This window comes from Heterodontus francisci, chromosome 29 (assembly GCF_036365525.1).
Source record: "Heterodontus francisci isolate sHetFra1 chromosome 29, sHetFra1.hap1, whole genome shotgun sequence".
NCBI classification, from domain to species: Eukaryota; Metazoa; Chordata; class Chondrichthyes; order Heterodontiformes; family Heterodontidae; genus Heterodontus; species Heterodontus francisci.
This window is the reverse complement of record NC_090399.1, coordinates 42930111-42952343: the sequence shown is the minus strand read 5'-3', so window position 1 is coordinate 42952343 and position 22233 is coordinate 42930111. Positions and strand designations below refer to the sequence as shown.

Below are 22233 nucleotides of genomic sequence, written 5' to 3'. Positions count from 1 at the left end.
TGTGATACTTGGATACAAGACTAGTTCTGTGAAGTTACTAAGTAGAAGAGAAGACAGAATTACCCCATGATAAAGTATACAGGAGACCCCAGTCCACCTTCATGTACTGACTGAGTAGTACATTTCCACCATTCCCCCATCACCATTCTCACCGTTGAGAAGGGATCCCATACCTTGCATGTTGTGATGAATTCAATTCTCTATAAATTTGTGCTGCTTGTGAAGTTTCAAGTCCCTGCACACCAGGCAGATGAACATCTCATCCGTCTCACAGATCAGGGACAATTTCTCTTGGTGTTCCTGGCACAGACGCCTCTCCTCCTCATTCACCTCCAGCAAACCAGTCAGCCTGAAAATCTTGTCCATCACATTCCTCAATACACAGTTGGGCTGCAGGGTCTGCTCTGCAGCATCTTCACCACACTGGGGGCAACAGACAGACCCTCCCTGCACCTGTCTGTAGGACACAATACAGGAGCGGCAGAAATTACACTCACAGTCCACTAGGACAGGATCAACAAATAACCCAAGGCAAAGGGAACAGATGAGAGCTTCTCCATAACTCCCATTCTCTGCATTCTAGCCATGAAACAATCAATCCTGAAATTAGACAGTTACTAATATTAACCCAACAACTCTTCCCCTCCTTCTAACAAACTGTGAACTCACAGCAGAGGAATGAATCAGATACATTCCTTCCACCTGAATGTGTTTTATTGGATCACTTTCCATCTAATTGAGTTTAATTCATTCCCCAATGCTGCAAAGTTGGGTTGCCTGGTAAAGTGGATCTCGGAACTCAACTCCAATAATGATTGACAGATGGAGTCATCGTGTCATTGAGTTATACAGCACAGAACAGGTCCTTTGGCCCATCGTGTCTGTGCTGGCCATCAAACACCTAACTATTCTGATCCCATTTTCCAGCACTTGGCCCGTAGCCCTGTATGCTATGACGTTTCACGTGCTCATCTAAATACCTCTTAAATGTTGTTAGGGTTCCTGCCTCCACCACCCCTTCAGGCAGTGCGTTCCAGATTCCAACCATCGTCTGGGTAAAAAAAAAAAACTTTCCTCAGTTCCCCTCAAAACCTGCTTCCCCTTACCTTAAATCTATGCCCCCTGGTTATTGACCCCTCCACGAAGGGAAAAAGTCTCTTCCTATCTAACCTATCAATGCCCCTCATAATTTTGTAAACCTCAATCATGTCTCCCCTTAGCCTTCTCTGCTCTAAGGAAAACAACCCAAGACTTTTCAGTCTCTCTTCATAGCTGAAATGCTCCAGCCCAGGCAACATCCTGGTGAATCTCCTCTGCACCCTCTCCAGAGCAATCATATCCTTCCTTTAGTGTGGTACCCAGAGCTGTACACAGTACTACAGCTGTGGCTTAACTAGCATTTTATACAGCTCCATCATAACCTCCCTGCTCTTATATTCTATGCCTCAGCTAATAAAGGCAAGTATCCCATATACCTTCCTAACCACCCTATCTACCTGCACTGCTGCCTTCAGTGATCTATGGACAAGTACACCAATGTAGCAACTTCCCCATTAACCCTGTCAGTACCTTTGACTGGAAGCCTGTTGAAGGGGCCAATCATCCCAATCTCTCCAGCACTGAAGTAATACATTCTACAAGTACCCTTCCTGACAAACTAAAATGATATTGTGATGTTAAATGAGGATTTGATTCTGCCGCTCAATGACACCGTCTGTATCCAGCGGAGCTCACTGGTCATGGAGTCTCTTGGATTAGGGAATGAGGTTGCTGACATTGGTGCCAACAAGCTGCAGTTACAAAGTGGTGAAGTGTCTGTCTTCCCAGTTAACAGTCTGCAGGACTGTAATAACAGGGTGATAATCACTGCAGAGGATGTTTAAATCCTCTCCTCGGCTGTTGGTGCATTTCAATCTGAAATGTGATACTCTGATACCTATTGAATGATATGTTTTGAAATTGCACCTAATGATTGTGGCCCTTGTATGATTTGATACTGATGTGACCCAGGATGATTGTGTCCCATACATGCATGGCTCTACAACATTCCCACAGTGTGATGTGCTGGGATATCTCTTCTCAGCAATGAATGAAAAAATAGAGGATCATATAAACACACAGAATAGGAGGAGGCCATTCAGCCCATCGTACCTGTGTCAGCCCTTTAGTTGAGCTATCCAATTAATCCCACTCACTTGCTCTTTCCCTTCCGCTCTGTATTTAATAACAGGGTGATAATCACTGCAGAGGATGTTTAAATCCTCTCCTCAGCTGTTGGTGCATCTCAATCTGAAATGTGATGCTCTGATACCTATTGAATGTTATGCATTGAATTTGGCCTCTGTATGATTTTATACTGACGTGCCCCCGAATTATTGTGTCCCATACATGCATTACCCTATAATATTCTCACAGTGGCGCAGTGGCTAGCACCGCAGCCTCACAGCTCCAACAACCCGGGTTCAATTCTGGGTACTGCCTGTGTGGAGTTTGCATGTTCTCCCTGTGTCTGCGTGGGTTTCCTCCGGGTGCTCCGGTTTCCTCCCACATGCCAAAGACTTGCAGGTTGATAGATAAATTGGCCATTAGCAATTGCCCCTAGTATAGGTAGGTGGTAGGGAAATATAGGGACAGGTGGGGATGTGGTAGGAATATGGAATTTGTGTAGGATTAGTTTCAATGGGTGGTTGGTGGTCGGCACAGACGCGGTGGGGCGAAGGGCCTGTTTCAGTGCTGTATCTCTAAACTAAAAACAGTGTGATGAGCTGGAATATCTCTTATAAGCAACTAATGAAAACAGGGAGGAATATAGAATCATAGCACAAGAGGTAGCCATTGTGCTTGTGTCAGCCCTTTACTTGAGCTATCCAATTAATCCCACTCCTCTGCTCTTTCCTTATCACTCTGTATTTTTCCCCACTAAGTATTTATCTAATTCTCTTTTGAATGCTGCTATTCAATTTGCTTCCATCACCTTTTTTGGACAATGCATTCCAGATCATAACAACTCACTGTGTGAAAGAATATTTCCTCATGTCACCTCTGGTTCTTTTGCCAATCACCTTCAACCTGTGTCCTCTGGTTACCAGAGCTTTCACCAGTAGAAACAGTTTCTCCTTATTTATTCTATCAAAATCAGGAGATGGGAGAAGGCAGCCAATGGTCTGCCTTCTGTGGTGTAACGTCTCTTTGTCTGCGGCAGAGTCTGGTCATTTGACCCTGTAACCACCCCACCCCCTTCCCCTTGAGTGGGAGAGACTCGGGCTGCTTTGTGACATAATTCTGGCTGCTGTGTGATTGGCTCCTGGCTCCTTTGTGATGTCAGTTGGAGGCGGGTTTACAGCCCTGGTTCCACATCAGTGGAGTTACTGAGGGAGGAGCTGGAGTCGGCAGCTGACACTGTGAGTGACTTTAGACCATATCAATAGGGAAATGGAAAGAAAAGAACAATTTCATATTAAAGTAAGTAATTCAAACAAATGCCATTCATTACAAATATATTCAAATTAAATATAATCATATTCAGACACAGTCTCACTGTATTAAAGTTACAGATTCTAGAATTAATATTAATAACTTTAATGCTAAAGATTCTTGGAGTGAACAGTATCTCAGGAAGCTGGAGAGAGAAGTTGAATCATCACCACACTAACTGGGACTGGAGAAAGGTCTCTGGGTTCACAGAGCAGATCTGGTGGCTCCAAGACCCTCAGTATTGAGGATGGGATGAAACAGCAGCTTCAATGATTTGTAAAGGTGAGGAACTTTACTGAGATTCCCATCAGTCCAGGATTTTGCCGAGGTGACAGTCTAACGATGAATCTCGGACTTTGATGCAACAAGTTGACTGTAGTTTAAACCGTGTGTAAAGTGAGTCTATACCTCACCTGGGAGGACTTGACACTGACATGTAGAGGGATTTTTGATCTGTCTGCTTACCATGCTGTACCTGAGCTGGTGTGTGTCATTGGTTAGTGTCAGAGAGTTTGTACATTGTGTTTAACACAAGCTGTAACTGAGTTGGCTGTGATTGGTGAGCCAATTTGGAGGCTTTTACACTGTATTTAACTTGGGCTGTACCTGCCATGGGAGTGTTTGCTGTGACACTGTAGAGGGAGGTTTACTCTTTATCTACCTCATTCACATACCAGTGTAAGATGGCTCCTGGGCAGTCAGCTCCCAAGAGAGCTTCTTGCTGTGCACGTCCATCCATGGCCATCTGTTGCTCCTTTTCCATCCTAAACCCTCTCTCCTGCTGTTTAAGGTCCTCTGATTCTAACAGCTCTCTACCTCTCCACCTCACTTTCCTCCTTTAAGACACTCCTTAAAACCTACTTCATTGACCAAGATTTTGGTCATCTGACCGAATATCTCCTTATGTGGCTATGTATCATGCTTTGTTTTATAATGCTCCTGTGAAGCGCCTTGGAACATTTTATTAGGTTGAAGGTGCAATATAAATATAAGTTGTTGTTCTTGTACCCAGCACTGGCCTGAAATCAGACACATTCTGCACACTCACAGAGATCAGCACAAGAGCACGAAACATTCCATTCACAGGAGCTGCCCCTGGGATGGTGCAGCACTCACTCTGCAGGTAAATTAGAAACCTCGAGAGATGAGCCTTTGTCCACTCCCATTCTACTTTATCCTTTTCTACTGGTTACAGTTGGAATATTGTGTGTGTGTGACATTCAGTCTGAGGAATTTCCCACTTTGATCTCTTCAGTCCTTCAATTCTTTGGGTTCAGCTCATCATTGAAGACCAAGACTGTCCTTCAGATGCCCTGCATTTCCAGACAGTGCATTTCCAGGACTGTCCAAAGGACAAGAGAGTGTCGTCAAAGAGGTAGGACATGTGCAGTCACACTCAGCAACATCCATCCTGCCCACACCTGTTGCTGTGCTGTGACAGATGGAGAAATGCTGGAATTCCCCTGCGGAGGGAGATAACGGCAGCTCTGCTGTAAAAGACAGTCAGTCACTCGACCCAAGAGACGGTGAAGGAAAGACAGAAAAAGTAAAGCTTTGAGGAACTGGATTCTGAACAAAATACAGATCCTCAGATCATGGTGTGTTCATACCAGATACATGTGTTTGATATGCTTGTTGTTTACAATTAATCCAGATTGTCTACGGATCAAGAGGAGTAACAGTCAATACCAGGTTAACACATATGAGGCCTGTTACAAAGGGATTAGAAACCAAACTGGACACTGATAAATAGCATTGAAGTATTGATCAGTGGGAAGATCGGAATTGGATGAAATTTGACCCAGCAGGAAGGAAGGAGGAAAAGAAGGAAGGAAGGTGCTAATCTGGAATAACCAGGACACTGAAGCACTAATGTGCTGGGCCATGGACTGAGCAGGAGGATCAACATTTCCCACTTACATTTCCTTTCCCACTGCTGCTTCTGGAGTGGGTTTGGCCCCATTCGATGGACTGACAGTGAATCTCACTCTTTGTTTCTAACATCCAATTTGTTTCAATTCAGTTTATTGTGATGTTTCCTCTCCAGAGGTTGATGGTACAGAGCTGACCGATGTACAGACACTGGCCAACACTGGATCAGAGGGGAAATTTATACAGATCATTTTCTCCTCTTTTACATCACCCATAACTCTTTGGAGACACAAGTGGTAACTTCTGGCTCCCTTAATCTCCATTCCTGTTAATACTGGGTCAGATTGGGGACACAAGGCCCAGTCCCTCTGAAGTACCAAGATGACATCTCCATATCCATGGAAAGCTTCATCTGACTGATGGAGAATCCAGTCTCTGGCACTTCATGAGTGGGAGGAGGATTCCCTCTAATGGCACCAACACAGCCCTTGGGTCTGTTTCACCCATCAGCAGCAGAACATCCCTTTACCAGCTCCTGTATCAAAAAACCCACTTGACCTTACTGGTCTTCCTTTAATTCCTTTTCTTAGACTACAGGGAATCCTGAAAACTATTTTTTCTAATTGTGAACCCAGGTGCACGGCCCAGACTCAGGAGAAGCAGAATTTGATTGAAGGTGATGTTGGACCAATCTCTGGGGCTGAGGAATAGAATGACTGTGGGTAATTTTGGGAAGTTGGTTCATGGAGAAATTTACAAGAGTATCTTTGGGTTCTGGAGGAAATTCCCACCTGAGAGGTAGTGATATTAGTCTCACTTCATGAGGGGGAATTTGCTGACAATCTTTGGACGGACACTGTCTGCTCTTCACTAAGGAGTTGACCTAGTCTGGTAATGTCCCAATCATGGTGAACATTTCAGAGAGATCCCAATTGTGTCAGATTAAGGAGTGTGTAAACACTGATAGTGACAGTCCCACCATGTGTATCTGTTTGAGGTAAAAATGAGAGATATGAAGGAGAGAAAAAGTTAATCGAAAAATGAGGGAGATGAGAAGAGGAAAAGTTAAGCAAGAATGAATTTTTTAAAAAGTGTGAGATGTGAGGAAGAGAAGAACAGAGAAACAAGAATAATGTGATGGAGACAAAAAATACATCGGAAAGTGTGGGAGATGAGAAGAGACAAACGTTAATCAGCAAATGAAGAGTTAAAAGGGCAATAGAATGAATATGAGGAAAAGAAAATAGAAAAATGAGGGAGAAGATAAAGAGAAAAGAGATTGAAATGTGAAATAGGAAAAGAAATTGAGCAAAGCAAAGATAAATTGAAACAAATAAATCAGTTCAGGATGGTAAAAGATCAGGAGAACATTAGAGCAATGGGAAGGAGTAAAATAGGAAATAAGAAAAAGTTAAATTAAATTACAATTAAAACCAACTGAAGTGATTATGTGGAAAGGAAAGATTAAAATTGAAAGATGAAATGTACAAAATGAGATGAGGAATTAAGGTTCAAAATGAGAGAGATGTGGAATTAAATTGGGAAATAAAAAAAAAGAGGGAAATGATGTGTGGAAAAGATAAGTAAGAAATAATCAGCTATAAAGGTCTGAGAGGGAGAAAGAAAGAAACCAGTCCAAAGATCAGTAGAATGAAGATGAGAAGAGGAAAAGGAAAGACAGAAATAATAATTCATCAATGAAGAGAAAAATAAGAGAGACAATGGGAGAAATGTTCAGTACAAAATGAAATGGATAGAAAGTAGTAAAGAATGGAGATAGAAAATGAGAGGCGGAGGCTAAAAAAGTCAGTAGTGAAAGAGGACAAGAGAATGGGAAAAGGTTAAAGCAAAATGAATTTACAATTAAAAACAAGAAGCAAAATATATAAAAATCAAATTTTTATTTTTTAATTCTTCATTCTCTGGATGTGGATTTCACTGGAAAAGCCAGCATTTATCACCCGTCCCTAATTCCCCTGGAGAAGGTGGTGGTGAGCCATTGCCTTGAAATGCTGCAATCCGTATGGGAAAGATATTCTCCCAATGCTGCTGGTAGGGAATGTGTTCCAGGATTTTGACTGTGATGATGTAGGAATGGTGATATATTTCCAATTCAGAATGGTATGTGAGTTGGAGGGGAAATTGGAGGTGGTGCTGTTCCCATGAACCCACATCCCATGAAAGAAAACAAAAAAAACACTCTGAGGAACTGCTGCAGTGACATCCTGGAGCTGAGATGATTATCCTCCTACAACAACCAGCTTCCTTTGTGCTCGGTGTGACACCAGCCATTTTACTAGGGCTCCTTGATGTCACATTTGGTCAAATGCTGCCTTGATGTTGAGAGCAGCCACTCTCTGCTCATTTCTGGGATTCAGATGTTTTGTCCATCTATGGTCCAAGGCTGTAATGAGGTCTTGTGTTGAGTGATCTTTTCAGATTCCAAACTGAGCCTCAGTGAGCAGGTTATTGTGAGTAAATGGTGATTGATAGCATTGTCCATGATACCGTCCATCACTTTGCTAATGATTGAGAGGAGGCTGATGGGGCTGTAACTGACTGGATTGGATTTGTTCTGCTTTTTTGTGGACAGGACATACCTGTCCGGTAGATGCCAGTTTTGTAGTTGTACTCGAACAGCTTGGCTAGAGATGAAGTTATTTTTTTTTTATTTAGAGATACAGCACTGAAACAGGCCCTTCGGCCCACCGAGACTGTGCCGACCAACAACCACCCATTTATACTAACCCTACAGTAATCCCATATTCCCTACCACCTACCTACACTAGGGGCAATTTACAATGGCCAATTTACCTATCACCTGCAAGTCTTTGACTGTGGGAGGAAACCGGAGCACCCGGCGAAAACCCACGCGGTCACAGGGAGAACTTGCAAACTCCGCACAGGCAGTACCCAGAATTGAACCCGGGTCCCCGGAGCTGTGAGGCTGCAGTGCTAACCACTGTGCCGCCCTAAGTTAGTTCTGAAGTACAGGCCTTCAGCTTTACAGCTGAGATGTTATAGGGACTATAGCCTTTGCTATATCCAGTGCACCCAGCCATTTCTTAATATCATGTAGATTGAACTGAATTGGCTGAAGACTGACATCTGTGATGGTGGGGACCTCAGAAGGAGGCTGAGATGGATCATCCACCCTACACTTTTGTTTGAAGATTGGGGTGAATGCTACAGTTTTGTCTTTTACATTCACTCGCTGGTCTCTGCTATCGTTGAGGATGAGGATGTTCATGGCGTCTCCACCTACTGTTAGTTGTTTAATTGTTCACCAGCAGTCATGACTGGATGTCACCAGACTGCAAAGCTGTGTTCTGATCTGTTGATTAGGGGATCGCTGGCCTCTGTCTCTAGTTTGCTGCTTCTGTCATTCTGCACACATACAGTCCTGTGTTGTAGCTTCAAATGGTAGATGCCTCATTTTCAGGTCTTCCTGGTGCTGCTCCCCCTTCACTTCTCCTTAAACTAGATTGGTCACTTGGTTTGAGGGTAATGGTGGAGTGAAGGATCTGCCAGGAGATGAGGTTACAGATTGTGGTGGATTATAATCCTGCTGCTGCTGCAATGGTTACAGCCAGGATATAAATGGTGGGGGATTAAACAATGTTTTTTTTTTATTCTTTCATGGGTGTAGACCAGCATTTCTTGCCCATTGCTAATTGCCCTTGAGAAGGTGGTGTCGAGCCATTGCCTTGAACAGCTGCAGTCAATCTGGTGCTGGTATTCCCACCGTGCTGATAGGGAGGGAGTTCCAGGACTTTGATCCAGTGACAGTGAAGGAACAGCAATATAGCTCCAAGTCACGATGGTGTGTGGCTTGGAGAGGAACTTGCCGGTGGTGGTCATGTTCCCATGCAACTGCTACCCTTGTCTTTCTAGGTGGAGAGGTTGTGGGTTCGGAAAGTGCTGTCGAAGGAGCCTTGGTGCGTTGCTGCAGTCCATCTTGTAGATGGTACACAGTGCTACCACTGTGCGTTGGTGGTGGATGGGATGCCAATCAATCAGGCTACTTTGTCCTGGGTGGTGTCTAGCTTCCTGAATGTTGTTGGAGCTGCACCCATCCAGGCAAGTGGAGAGTATTCCATCAACCTCCTGACAATGGTGCCTTGTAGATGGTGGACAGGCTTTGGGGAGTCCGGAGATGAGATACTCGCTGCAGAATTCCCAGCTTCTGACCTGCTCTTGTTGTCACAATATTTATATGGCTGGTCCATTAAGTTTCTGGTCAACGGTAACCCCCCAGGATATTGATGGTGGGGAATTCGGTGATGGTAATACCATTGAATGTCAAGGGGAGATGGTTAGATTCTCTCTTGTTGGAAATGGTCATTGCCTGGCACTTGTGTGGCACAAATGTTATGTGCCACTTATCAGCCCAAGGCTGAATGTTGCCCAGGTTTTGTTGCATATGGACACTTACGTCTTCAGTATCTGAGGAGTCACAAATGGTTCTGAACATTGTGCAATCACCAGCAAACATCCTTACTTCTGGCTTTATGATTGAGGGAAGGTCGTTGATGAAGCAGCTGAAGATGGTTGGGCCTGGGACATTACCCAGAGGAAGTCCTGCAGTGATGAGATGATTGACCCCCAACAACCACAACCATCTTCCTTTGTGCTAGTTACGACTCCAACCATTGGAGAGTTTTCCTCCTCATTCCCATTGACTTCAATTTTACTAGAGCTCTTGATGCCATACTAGGTCAAATGCTGCCTTGATGTCGAAGTCAGTAACTTTCACCTCACATCTTGAGTTCTGCTTTTTTGTCCATGATTGGAACAAGGCTGTAATGAGATCAGGGGCTTAATGACCCTGGTGGAACGCAAACTGACTGTCAGTGAACAGGTTATTGCTGGATAAGTGCCACTTGATAGTACTGTCGTTGACACTTTCCATTATTTTGCTGATGATTGAGAGTAGACTGTTGGGGCAATAATTGGCCAGATTTTATTTTATCCTGCTTTTTGCGTATAGGACATACCTGGGCAATTTTCCACATTGTCGGGTAGCTGCCAGTGTTGTAGCTGTACTGAAATAGTTTGGCTAGTTCTTGAGCACTAGTCTTTAGTACTACAGCTAGATTATTGTCAGGCCTATGGCCTGTGCAGTATCCAGTGCCTTCAGACATTTCTTGATATCACGTGGAGTGAATCAAATTGGCTGAAGATTGGCATCAGTGATGCTGGGGACCACAGGATCAGGCCAAGATGGATCAGCCACTCAGCACTTCTGACTTAAGATGGTCGCAAATGCTTATCTTTTGTACTCAAGTGCTGGGCTCCCCCATCATTGAGGATGGGGATATATGTGGAGCTTTCCTGCTACTTTCCGGATTCAGTTCAATCCAACAAGGGTGACTTGTCCATGACGACAATAATTACTATGGGTACAGATATATATTGGTTCTAAGTACCACAGGTTTATGAAGTACTTTGCATCCTTTCCAAAGAAGTAATAATTGACCAGGACAATAGTCACAGCCTGTCCCTCAGAACCTTGGCGCTAGCCCTCCGAGTGACTGTGGTGCAGTGTCTCTTTTTCATGCTGTGTTCTGTTGACTAAAGATTCTCTTCTTTCTTCCTCTGGGTTTTTGTGCTGCTTCTCATGTTCAATAGCTGTTCTTTTATACCCTTTTTCTCTTTTGAGTCTACGTGGCAACTGACAATCGCCTGGGCTATCTCACTCATTCCGTTTAATCATCATTTTTTCAAAGTGTAACATCAAATGTTATGCTTAATATTCTGGTATCACATTGTTCCATTTCCTTACAACGTTATTATTCCTGATCTAGGAACCTCATACAAACACTTGTTACATGACTTACAGCAATATCTTTTAATCTGGTGATAACAGATCTTAGGAACATTAAATCTTCTCTTTTAATTGTAATTAACTAATGTTCTGTTTTTCATTATGTTAGTTTCAAACATTCCACTACATTCTTTTTATATTTAACTCGAGGTTTGTTTTTCGCTGCCAGCTTGTTTTTGATCATAACCTCAGCTCAGCATCAGGCTTTGCTTCTCAGCCTCAGACTAGGTTTACCTGAGTTTACTCATATTATAGTTACTGTAACAGTATTATAAAGTGTTATTACTTCTTATAATCACATAATTAAGCTTACACATTTTAAGAAATTACACCAAGCAGTGAAATATGTTACAATAACCCCACATTGAGGGCAAGGCATTTACGCTGACCCCTCAAATTAAATTCTTGTGTACTTCAAACTTCCACATTTACTAATTTCCGAGAGATTTTGTGCTGTGATCATGTTTAATTCTCATCTTGTCTGACACACCAGGTGCTTCAAGTAGCAAGTATAGAGTGGTAAGCATATTAGCACCAATAACTGAGTTATAACCAATATTTGTGAAATTATTCTAATTCAGGGGGGAAGTTCCACGTTGAACCCTATTTCCCATCAATGTATTGAATCCTCTACCCCGGAACTTCCTTAGCTATAGCTTTATTTCTTTGCTCTTGTGTGTAATAATGGCATTGGGAGATGTTCATTTGACTTATTAATGTTGTTAAGACCATAGGTAGTTCAGGGATGTCATATCCACATTTAGTGACATAATCCTCTATGTTTACGTTCAAGTCATCTTTTACTTGTAAAACCTGTTGGTCAGGCTTAGCAATGGCGAGGAGGTTTTTTCCCCCTATCCCTGTGGTTTTGGTTGGTGTCGGACTGTTGGGCCCAGGTTTGATTGGACATTTCAGTGACCCGTGATGATGATAGTCTTCTAAGGTGGTAAAACAGTAATTCCCTTCTCGTACATTGGTCATTCTAGTTCTCACATCTGATGGTCCTGTAACCTCCATTATACTGTTCAGTTCCTACTCATTGAATCCACATGTGTCTCTTGAATAAATCATCTGGGCAAATGAGAGCATCCTTACTTGTTCTGAATCCCTGTAGGTTTGGTTCTATCCAAGTTAGTTCTTTTAGCCGGATCGACCATTGGGGTGCTTTCAGGAATCGACGAATGACACTTTCCCTCACAACCCCTATGTTTTCTACTCTAAACAGAGGATTAGGCATGGGTCAATTCATAAGACTGGGGATCTGTATTACTAGTCCCAATAACTTCTGCTTCCCAACCTTGTAGCATTCGTGCTTGACTGGGCAAACTTCAATCAAACTCCTAATTTTACATAATTCTGTATTGTCCTGATAACAGGATATTCCTGACAAAGGCAACCTTTTCCCAATACTGGTCGAAAACCTGCTGTATCATCCCTTGAGTTAACTGTATTGTTATGTTGGGACACCATTCGAGCAATACTAAATTGGTTAAGTTTAAAATGACAGGGACCACTTCTGGTATTACCTGGTGATATACTGCTTCGTGGGTAGGGATGATTACAAGGCTATTTCTGGATTGTACCTGGATGGCTAACAGCCAAGCATCTGCAAAGCATGAAGGGAAAAATAGCCAACTTTACACAAGGACAAGGACTGTGAAACAGCTGCAGTTGCAGCTTAACAAGCCCAGCCTGTTGAATAGGCAGTGTGTGATAAGATGTATTTTGTTTTCTGAATGAGACTATGAGAATATGAGACTGCTGCAGTTACGAAGTTTGCTAGACAAGGACAGATAGGGAGAACAAGGCCAGCAGATGTATTTTGTTTTGCTTTGCAACTAGCACTAAGCAAACGGATGGCTCCAAGTCATGGGTGTACGTGACTAAGAACATTCTCGATGCTGGAAGCAACTGGATAAAAAGGGGAGGTTAGGAACCTCCGAAGCGAAGATCTGCAGGAACCACCATCGCGGAAGGGAACCCCGAGTCCAGGATTCAGTGAAGAGAACCCACCACTGGAGGGAGACTGATCACCTCACCTCACAACGGGTAGTATTTAATTCCAAGCCGTGAGTCTTGTGATTTATTGTAACAAGTAACAAATAGTTTAACAAGGGAAATAACGAGTAGCTTAATAAGTGATTGAAGTATCAATAAAGGTGTTTATATGAAGTATCTCGTGTAGGTGTCTTTTGTCTGCCACGTCAGTTGACACCCTAGTTTGAGCCTCTAATTGAGGACATTGCCCCACTTGTTCCTGATCCCAGGCATCTGAGCTATCGACCTTCTCATTGGTATGAGTGTAACACTGTAGAGGTAGCTGTCGGTATTTGTACATCCGGTTATTGCATCCTCAAATCTTATCTTGACTCGGCCTATTACCCCCCAAGGCCCATCACCGAAAAGTTACTGAAAGAGGTCTGTCATCCCAATTTCCATTATTAGACCTAAGACAAGAATATTGCCCTTCCTGTCTCTTCCACCATCGAAGCCAACTCAATTGGATGTCTTCTTCACTCTCTGATTCCACTGGGCCTTGGTTTGTTTCTTTTACTTGCTCCCAGTTCCCATTATTCTTTCCCAGAAAGTTCCACACATTCAGGCCTCCCCTGTCTTTTACCTTGCACAGAATACACACTCCATATCCCTCTTTTATTTCTCATAGAAAGTCTTCCCAGGAGAGCACCATAGCCTGTTATGTTTGCTGTCATTACACTATCTCTCTTATTATTTCTTATCCAAACTGGGAGATCCTCCTCGTATGTCTTGTAAGAGTCATTGTGACTCATTAACTTTATGTCCACCAAAAATCTGAGGTTCTGATCCATAAATTGCAAAGTGGAGCACATTCACCTGCTTTGTCCAGAGTACAGTGAATAATGGTGTCCTGAATGTTATTGTTGTGTTTATTGTGTTCACTGTCTTTCCAAGTATTAATTCAAGCATGCAGGTCCACATTCTCACCTGTAGGTAGAGCAAATGTAACATCTTAATCCTTAACAGTTTCCATCTGATTAATATGGAATCACCTTAACTTTGGTTCTTTTTTTGGACCGTGTGGCACATTCAATAGTTTACAGCTGGGTTTAATTTATCAGTTATGGTCTGGGGACTGACCCATTTCACATCAAAAGGTGTTTTTTTTAGGGGAGAAATGTTGTTATTTTACTTGATCTGCAACCCCATATTCAAATGGTTTGACTTTCTCGTCAAAACATTGTTTAACTTGATTTTGTGACCTTCCCAGGTTTTCTGCCACCAGTCTGTTCACTTATTCCACGTGGTCTATCATTGTCTGCAACCACTTCTGACGACATGGCTGTAGTTTTAATGACGTTCTATTCCCCAGAGTTATTGTCCCGGTATCTGCATTTGTCTCCCAGTCATAGCCTCATATGGACTTATCCCTATTGCCTTATGACGGGTGGAACATATTGTCATCAAACATAGAGGCTTCATGTCAGCCAATTGAGTGGGGTGTTCTGGTTTTCAAAGTACGATTACTCCTTTCCACAATCCCTGATGATTGCGGGTGGTGTGTAATGTGCAATTTCTGCCTTATTTGGAGCATGTCCTGCAGGGCAGTAAAAATGTCCCCTGTAAAGTGTGGACCCTGATCGCTAACCACCTGTCTCGGTATTCCCTACCGACAGAACACCTCACGCAAAAGGAATTGTGTGGCCGTATGTACTTTATTATTCCTGGTTGGGAAGGCCTCCATCCATTTTGTAAATTGGTCCACCACCACAAGACCAAACTCATAGTTTCCCTGAGACTTTGTAAAGGGACCAATAAAATCAATCTGTAAGTGTGTCCACGGGCCATTAGGAGGAGGTTGTGACCGGAGTAGGGCGCGATTCGAACAGGAAGGAGGATTAACTTGCAAACATGGTCTACATCTATTGACATATTGCTCTACATGCTGCTCCATTTCTGGCCACCGACAGGCGCAAGTTAGCTTTTGTGATGTAGTATCGGCTGAGTAATGTCCAGCCATTGGGTGAGAATGAAAGAGTACTAACATTTCCTCTTTAAGGTGGGGAGGAATGTAAACTACCAATGAATCAACCTTATTTTAATCATTAATAGGGAGGGGCTTTCTTTATCATGGTGTTGAATCACTGTGGAGTTTGCCCACCAGGGGGGCTGTGATACTGGACACCCCTGTTTGTGCCATTCTATAACCTGAGCAAATGGAGTGAACAAAGTTTGGAGTTCTGTCAAATTGATGGTTTTTATTTTCGTAACAACAGCTACAACAGGTGCCTGGGATCTGGATTTATCCATCACCTACCCTGGGACTGGGAATCCATTCTCTGCGGATTCTGGAGCAAGTCAGTCGGCTGTATTGTTACCCTGGGTGTTTGGTGATGAATCTTTCCTGTCATAGTCAGATTATCATTTCCCATATTAATCCCTTTCTCTCTTGCCTTGATTTACCACATCTTCCCAAATTTGATCCCTTGTCCCAACTATTTCCGATGGGCTGTTACCTTTCCTAATGACAGAGGGTGACTCGTTCCCGGAGCACTTCCCATAGCTTACAGAGGAGACCAGAATGTAATAAAGATTTACCATCAGATAAACAACAATCATTTTTATGGTACAGGGGTAAGACCATAACTGCATTGCAGACGTAACCACTATCAGACCCAATATTAGTTGCTTTTGATGCTGTATAGTGGACGGTGAGGATGACAGCTATCAGCTCTGATTGTTGAGATGAATGGACAGGAACTTGGACTCCCATTGTCCAATCAGGAGTGTCCATGTCAACTATGACACACCCGGTTTTGGGGTGGCCGTCAGTGTAATAGGACGAGCCGTACAAGTACACATTTCGGGCCTCCAGAATAGTGCAGGCTTTTACCGGGTTTAATTCCATCTCCAACACAGGTAATAGACACTGGTGTGGACTTCGCTCGTACACAAGCATCAGGGCAAAAAGAGTTGTTCATGTGGGGGTGATGTCCAAGTCTCGCTGCAGTAACTCAAGTGTCTATTTGATGATCCATTGAGAAGACACCTTCGTATCACTTGGTTTTAATAGAAGATTAAGGAGCATGTGCGATGAATATAAAATCACTTTCTGTGGTCCGGTGATGTAAGTAAAGTGATTGACTGCCCAGAAGGTGACGTTCACAGGCTGAGTACATATTTCCTGCCTCTCTCAAAATACAGGGCACAACGTGCGTCTATCTGCTGTTGCTGACTTAAAACTGCTGTCAGGCTGGAAGGGTTTGAACCAACTTCCAGATGGAAAGGCCTGCTGGAGTCTGGGGTGATAAGGGCAGTAGTCTGCATTGTTGCCTGTTTTCAGACATTCACTGATTCTGTGTGACTATCACCCCCATGCTGGCCGAATATCTTCCTCATCACCTTTCAATAATTCATACAGTGGCTCGGCCAAATCTGCAAAGTTCAGGATAAAACTTCTCCGATATCCTACCAATCCCAAAAAGGATGGCAATGCCGTCATCGATACAAGCAATGGGAGTCTCGGAATAACTTTGACCTTATACTGATCCGGACTGAGTCCTGGAGCAGAGATTTTTACCCTCAAGGAGGTGACTTCACTCTGCACCAACTGAGTCTTTTTCAGGTTCACCTTCAATCCCACTTTCTGCAATAAATCAAAAAGTTCATTTAAAAGCAACAAATGTTCTTCAACAGACAGAATAGAGTGCCAGAAGCTACATAAACAGACAAGCACTGCTAAACGCCTGCTCCTGTCAATCAAAGCAGCCAAGACTTTTTTTTAAAGGAAAGCAGTACAGAATCGTAGAATAAAAGCAAAATACTGCGGATGCTGGAAATCTGAAACAAAAACAAGAAATGCTGGAATCACTCAGCAGGTCTGGCAGCATCTGTGGAAAGAGAAGCAGTGTTAACGTTTCGGGTCAGTGACCCTTCTTCGGAACTGACAAATATTAGAAAAGTCACAGATTATAAGCAAGTGAGGTGGGGGTGGGGCAAGAGATAACAAAGGAGAAGGTGCAGATTGGACCAGGCCACATAGCTGACCAAAAGGTCACGGAGCAAAGGCAAACAATATGTTAATGGTGTGTTGAAAGACAAAGCATTAGTACAGATTAGGTGTAAATACACTGAATATTGAACAACTTTTCTAATATTTGTCAGTTCCGAAGAAGGGTCACTGACCCGAAACGTTAACTCTGCTTCTCTTTCCACAGATGCTGCCAGACCTGCTGACAGAATCATAGAAGCTTGTCTTAAAGCAAAACAGCAGTAGAACTATGGATACCAAATTTTGCAGCACAAACTGGAAAGACCTGGGTATCCTATCAGAATTCAAACTGTTCCAAAAAGGAATGTCATTAGGCTTTAAAGACCAAATAATTGTAGTACCAGAAAAACAGGCTGTAAAAATGCTTCTAACAGTCAGAACTGATGGATTACACAGAATCAATAACTCTGGCTTACCTGAAGAGGACCAGAAATATCCCGCAAAGATATGGATGGTGCTGGATGATCAACTCCGATTAAGAGTGAATTTTCAAATTCACCACCTGGAATTGATATCCTACAGGCAACAGCCACAGGAATCAATAGACCAGTTCATTAGTAGATGCCGTAGTAAGGGCAATAAATGCGACTTCTCAGAAACTGAGCTGTCTGACCGAATAATGGAGCTGATGCTCATATGAATACCCATTGAAGCATTTCAGAAAGACCTCATCGGGAAAAAGAAAGGTCACAGAATTGATGCACTGCTGCAAGATGGCAGGAAATATGAAGCCATTGTAGCTGAACAACAGGACCTGCAAGCACTAGCTGTAGCCAACAGTATCAGACCAATAACCAGGTTGAAAAGAGCAAACAAGCTGTGTGGTAAGTGTGGTTGGTCCTATTCATGGTGAAGTTGTCCTGCATTTTGAGACCTGTGCAAGGCGTGTAGCAAAAGGACACTGGGTACACCTATGCAATAATTCTGGCTCCAGAGACACAGCCAGAAGTCACGGTAGAACACAAGCAAACAGAAAACAGGGCAACAGCAGCAAGGAACATGCCAAAGTCTTGAGTAAATGCAAGCTGATACACGAAGTCCACAGCAAAACAAACCTGAGACCAGACTCTGAGAGAAGACGTTCTCAAACAGAAGATGAGAAAGCGTTCCACATTGTGAACCTAACACATCATGTTGATGAAGTCAAACAACTTTTGCTCCATTTAACATCATGTGCCCAAAGAAAGCTGACAAACATACACTCTGGGTCAAGATTGACACCGAAGCTCGTGCAAATATACTACCAGTCCGAATCATGAAAGATATGTTCTGGAGTCACTGGAAATCAATGATACAACTGACAACTGCCAGGTTATCTGCATACAACAGGTCATCCATTCCCTTGCAGTATCACACTAACAATGCAATGCAGCTATGCCAAGTCAGCATGGAACCACAAATGTTCTACCTAGTTAACACGAGCAGGCAAGCAGAGGTTGGACTACCAATGTATAAGGACCTCAACATTATAACCATCCATGAGGTCACTAAGGTAACCATTACAGCAGAAGAGACCAAGGGGAAATCTCCAAGGACCGGAACCCGCTCACAGACTGACCAGCATCAAATGGTGCAGTCTGGAAACCCAGCAATAGCACAACTATGCCGTGCCTTCACTTTTGCTCTCTAGAGAACTTACAGTACCACAACAAGCCAGAGCGGGCAGGTATCTCCATAAGACCAAGTACTCCTCCCTCAACTGCTCCTCAACCTTAAGCCTGAAGCTTCAGACACAGAGGATGAGGAGAGGTGAAGGACACACAATGCCCTCAAGAGGCAGAGGAGGAATGAGTTGAAGCATTGTCTGTTAGATCTTCAAGATGAGGTGCCGGAACTCTCCAAGATTGACAAGGCCTCAAAAGTGGTGATCTTGAATAAAGCAACAGAGTACGTCAGCAGGCTGAAGGCAGAGCATCAGAAACTGAATGCAGAGATGGAGAAACTTCATTAAGAAACTCAACACCCGAGACACACATTCTCCGAGCAAGAGTTGTCAAATCACCAAAACGAAACATAGACTTGTGCGGCTGTATACTTGTAAATTTTTCTCGATCCTTCTATATACTAATTTTGATGCTATCTAGTGTTTCTTTTTTTTTCATTCTAGCACACGAGACTTTGGAAAGAAGGGGATGCTGTGTGATTGTCTTTAAGAGTGTCCTTTTAAGATCTTGGTATGCTCATGAGCTAAGTGCCAGGATGTAGTCATGTGACTACATGCTCGTCTCACTGCTGCTGTAACAAGTAGAGGCAAGTTCTGTAAATAGTGAGTTCTGTACTGTATAATAAGTTAGCAGTAATAAGCTGATGAAAGGTCACAGACCTGAAACGTTAACTCAGCACCTCTCTCCACAGATGCTACCAGACCTGCTAAGTATTTCCAGCAATTTGTTTCCTATTTCAGATTCCAGCATCTGCAGTATTTAGATTCCATTATATAGCGTCTAGTGGAGCTCTTCAACAACCTGGACTCCACGCATCTCATTAAATTTGCATCAGACAACATAAAAAGACCTCATTACAGGCAGTACTGAGGGAGTGCAGCACTGTCAGTGGGTCACTACTGATGGAGTGCTGCACTGTCAGAGGGTCAGTACTGACGAAGAGCTGCATTGTCGGAGGATCAGTACCGAGGGAGCGCTGCACTGTCGGAGGGGCAGTACTGAGGGAGCGCTGCACTGTCGGAGGGTCAGTACTGAGGGAGCGCTGCACTGTCGGAGGGTCAGTACTGAGGGAGAGCAGCACTGTCAGAGGGTCACTACTGATGGAGTGCTGCACTGTAGGAGGGTCAGTACTGAGGGAGCGTTCCACTGTCGGAGGGTCAGTATTGAGAGAGCGCTGCACTGTTGGAGGGTCAGTACTGAGGGAGAGCAGCACTGTCGTAGGGTCAGTAGTGAGGGAGCGCTGCACTGTCGGAGGGTCAGTAGTGAGGGAGCGCTGCACTGTCGGAGGGTCAGTAGTGAGGGAGCGCTGCACTGTCGGAGGGTCAGTATTTTACAATATTTTACTATTTTGTTTTGTTCTTTGATAATTTAATTTCAGAGTTCCTCTGTGCTTTCCTAATTTTTGTTTTTTTTACTTTTTTAAAATTCTTTATTGGGATGTGGGCATTGCTGGCAAGGTCAGAATTTGTTGCCCATCCCTAATTTCCCTTGACAACTGAATGGCTTGCTAGGCCATTTCAGAGGGTAGTTAAGAGCCAACCACATTGCTGTGGGTCTGGAGTCACATGTCGGTCAGACCAGGTAAGGACGGCAGATTTCCTTTCCTAACAGACATTAGTGAACCACATGGGCTTTTATGACAATTGATGATAGTCATGGTGCCATGACTGAGACTAGCTTTCAATTCCAGATCATTTTTTCTTATCATGCACTCCTCTGTTGTCTATGTACTTAATGTATGCTTCTTTGCTAACCCTCAATTGTTCCCTATTTCTTTATTCATCCATAGAGTCTCACGAGTGTTTAGTTTGATCTTTTCTTCTAGCAGAATATATTTTCCTGCACTCTATTGAACAATGTTTCCCATTGTTGTTCTGGAATCTGCATCATCGTTTGCCAATATTTTTTCCCATTTTATTTTCCCAAGTTCTATTCTCAGTCCCTCAAAATCAGCTTTACTCCAATCTGTTAACCAGGTCATACTTATAGTCTTTTTCTACCATCATCTTAAAGTGTGTTATATTATGGTCACTACTGCCTAGATGTTCCTCTGTTTTTACTTCTCTTATCTGTTCTAGTTCATTCCCCATTACTAGATCCAAGAGCGATCTTCCCTTGTTGGGCTTTTTACATATTGGGTTAGAAAGGAGTCCTGTACACATTGTAGGAACTCCATTCCCTTCTCCCCTTTACCTACCTCTCCCGTCCAACTAATATCTGTTTTGTTGAAATCACCCACGATTATTAGAATTACAGAATCATAGAATGGTTACAGCGCAGAAGGAGGCCATTCAGCCTGCCGTATCGGTTTTCTACAAGAGCAACTCACCTGGTCCCACTCCCCATCTTTTCCCCATAGTCCTGATTGTTTTTCTCTTCAGATAATTATCCAGTTCTGTTTTGAAAGCCTCAATTAAATCTGCCTCCATCACACTCTCAGGTAGTGCACTCCAGATCCTAACCATTTGCTGTATATAAAACAGGTTTTCCCCATGTCACCATTGGTTTTTTTTTTGCCAATTGTCTTAAATCATTGTCCTCTGGTTCTGAATCTTTCTGCGAATGGGAACAGTTATGGAAACAGTTTCTCCCAATCTAGTCTGTTCAGACCCCTCATGATTTTGAACACCTCTATCAAATCTCCTCTTCTCCAAGGAGAACAGCTCCAGTTTCTCCAAACTATCCACAGAACTGAAGTTCCTCATCCCTGGAACCATTCTCGTGACTCTAATGCACTCTCTCTAATGCCTTAACGTCACTTCTAATGTGTGGTATGAATATTTTTACAAGAGGTTTTATTTTTGTACTAAAATCTTAGAATTCTGTGTGTTTTAAAATAAAAACTGAAAAAAAGGATTTTCGGTAGACATGGACACCTGCAAATATCTGAAATTTTTCGATGTTGACTTGTATACAAGAATAGGAAAGCAAGCAGTTTCAAGGAAGCCAGTCAGGGGTCTTTGAACTCCTCAGAGCAACACTGTAAATGACAGGGGAGACACTGTGTCTGGTCATGTGATCAGCTCAGGAAGATTTACTTTCACTTTGGACTCTTTTAAAACCAGTGAGTTGGACAAAGAGCAGGCATTTGAAATTTGGTTTCTGACCTGCCTGGAAATCAAAGTGGAAGACCCAGAAAATACCACTCTCTGAAAAGGAAACTTGCATCCAGTGAAAAGAAACCCTGTATTTGAAAGCTGGCAGATTCCTATTGCCTCCTGTCTCTGAAGAATTCCTGCATCCTGTGTGGTTCCTGTTTCCTCCTGTGTTTTGGGAAATCCTGGAACCTGCTGCTGTGCGTCCAAAGCAGAGCTGCTGCTACGCTCCTGCTGAAAAACCTATGTGATGTCTGCTGTAGCTGAAATGCC

At 43.2% G+C, this 22233-nt stretch overlaps 1 pseudogene; it reads right to left on the bottom strand.

The window, feature by feature from the left end:
• LOC137345807 (zinc-binding protein A33-like) overlaps positions 1-4237 on the bottom strand; it is a 213515-nt pseudogene extending 209278 nt beyond the window's left edge.
• Positions 4238-22233: the final 17996 nt, after the last annotated feature.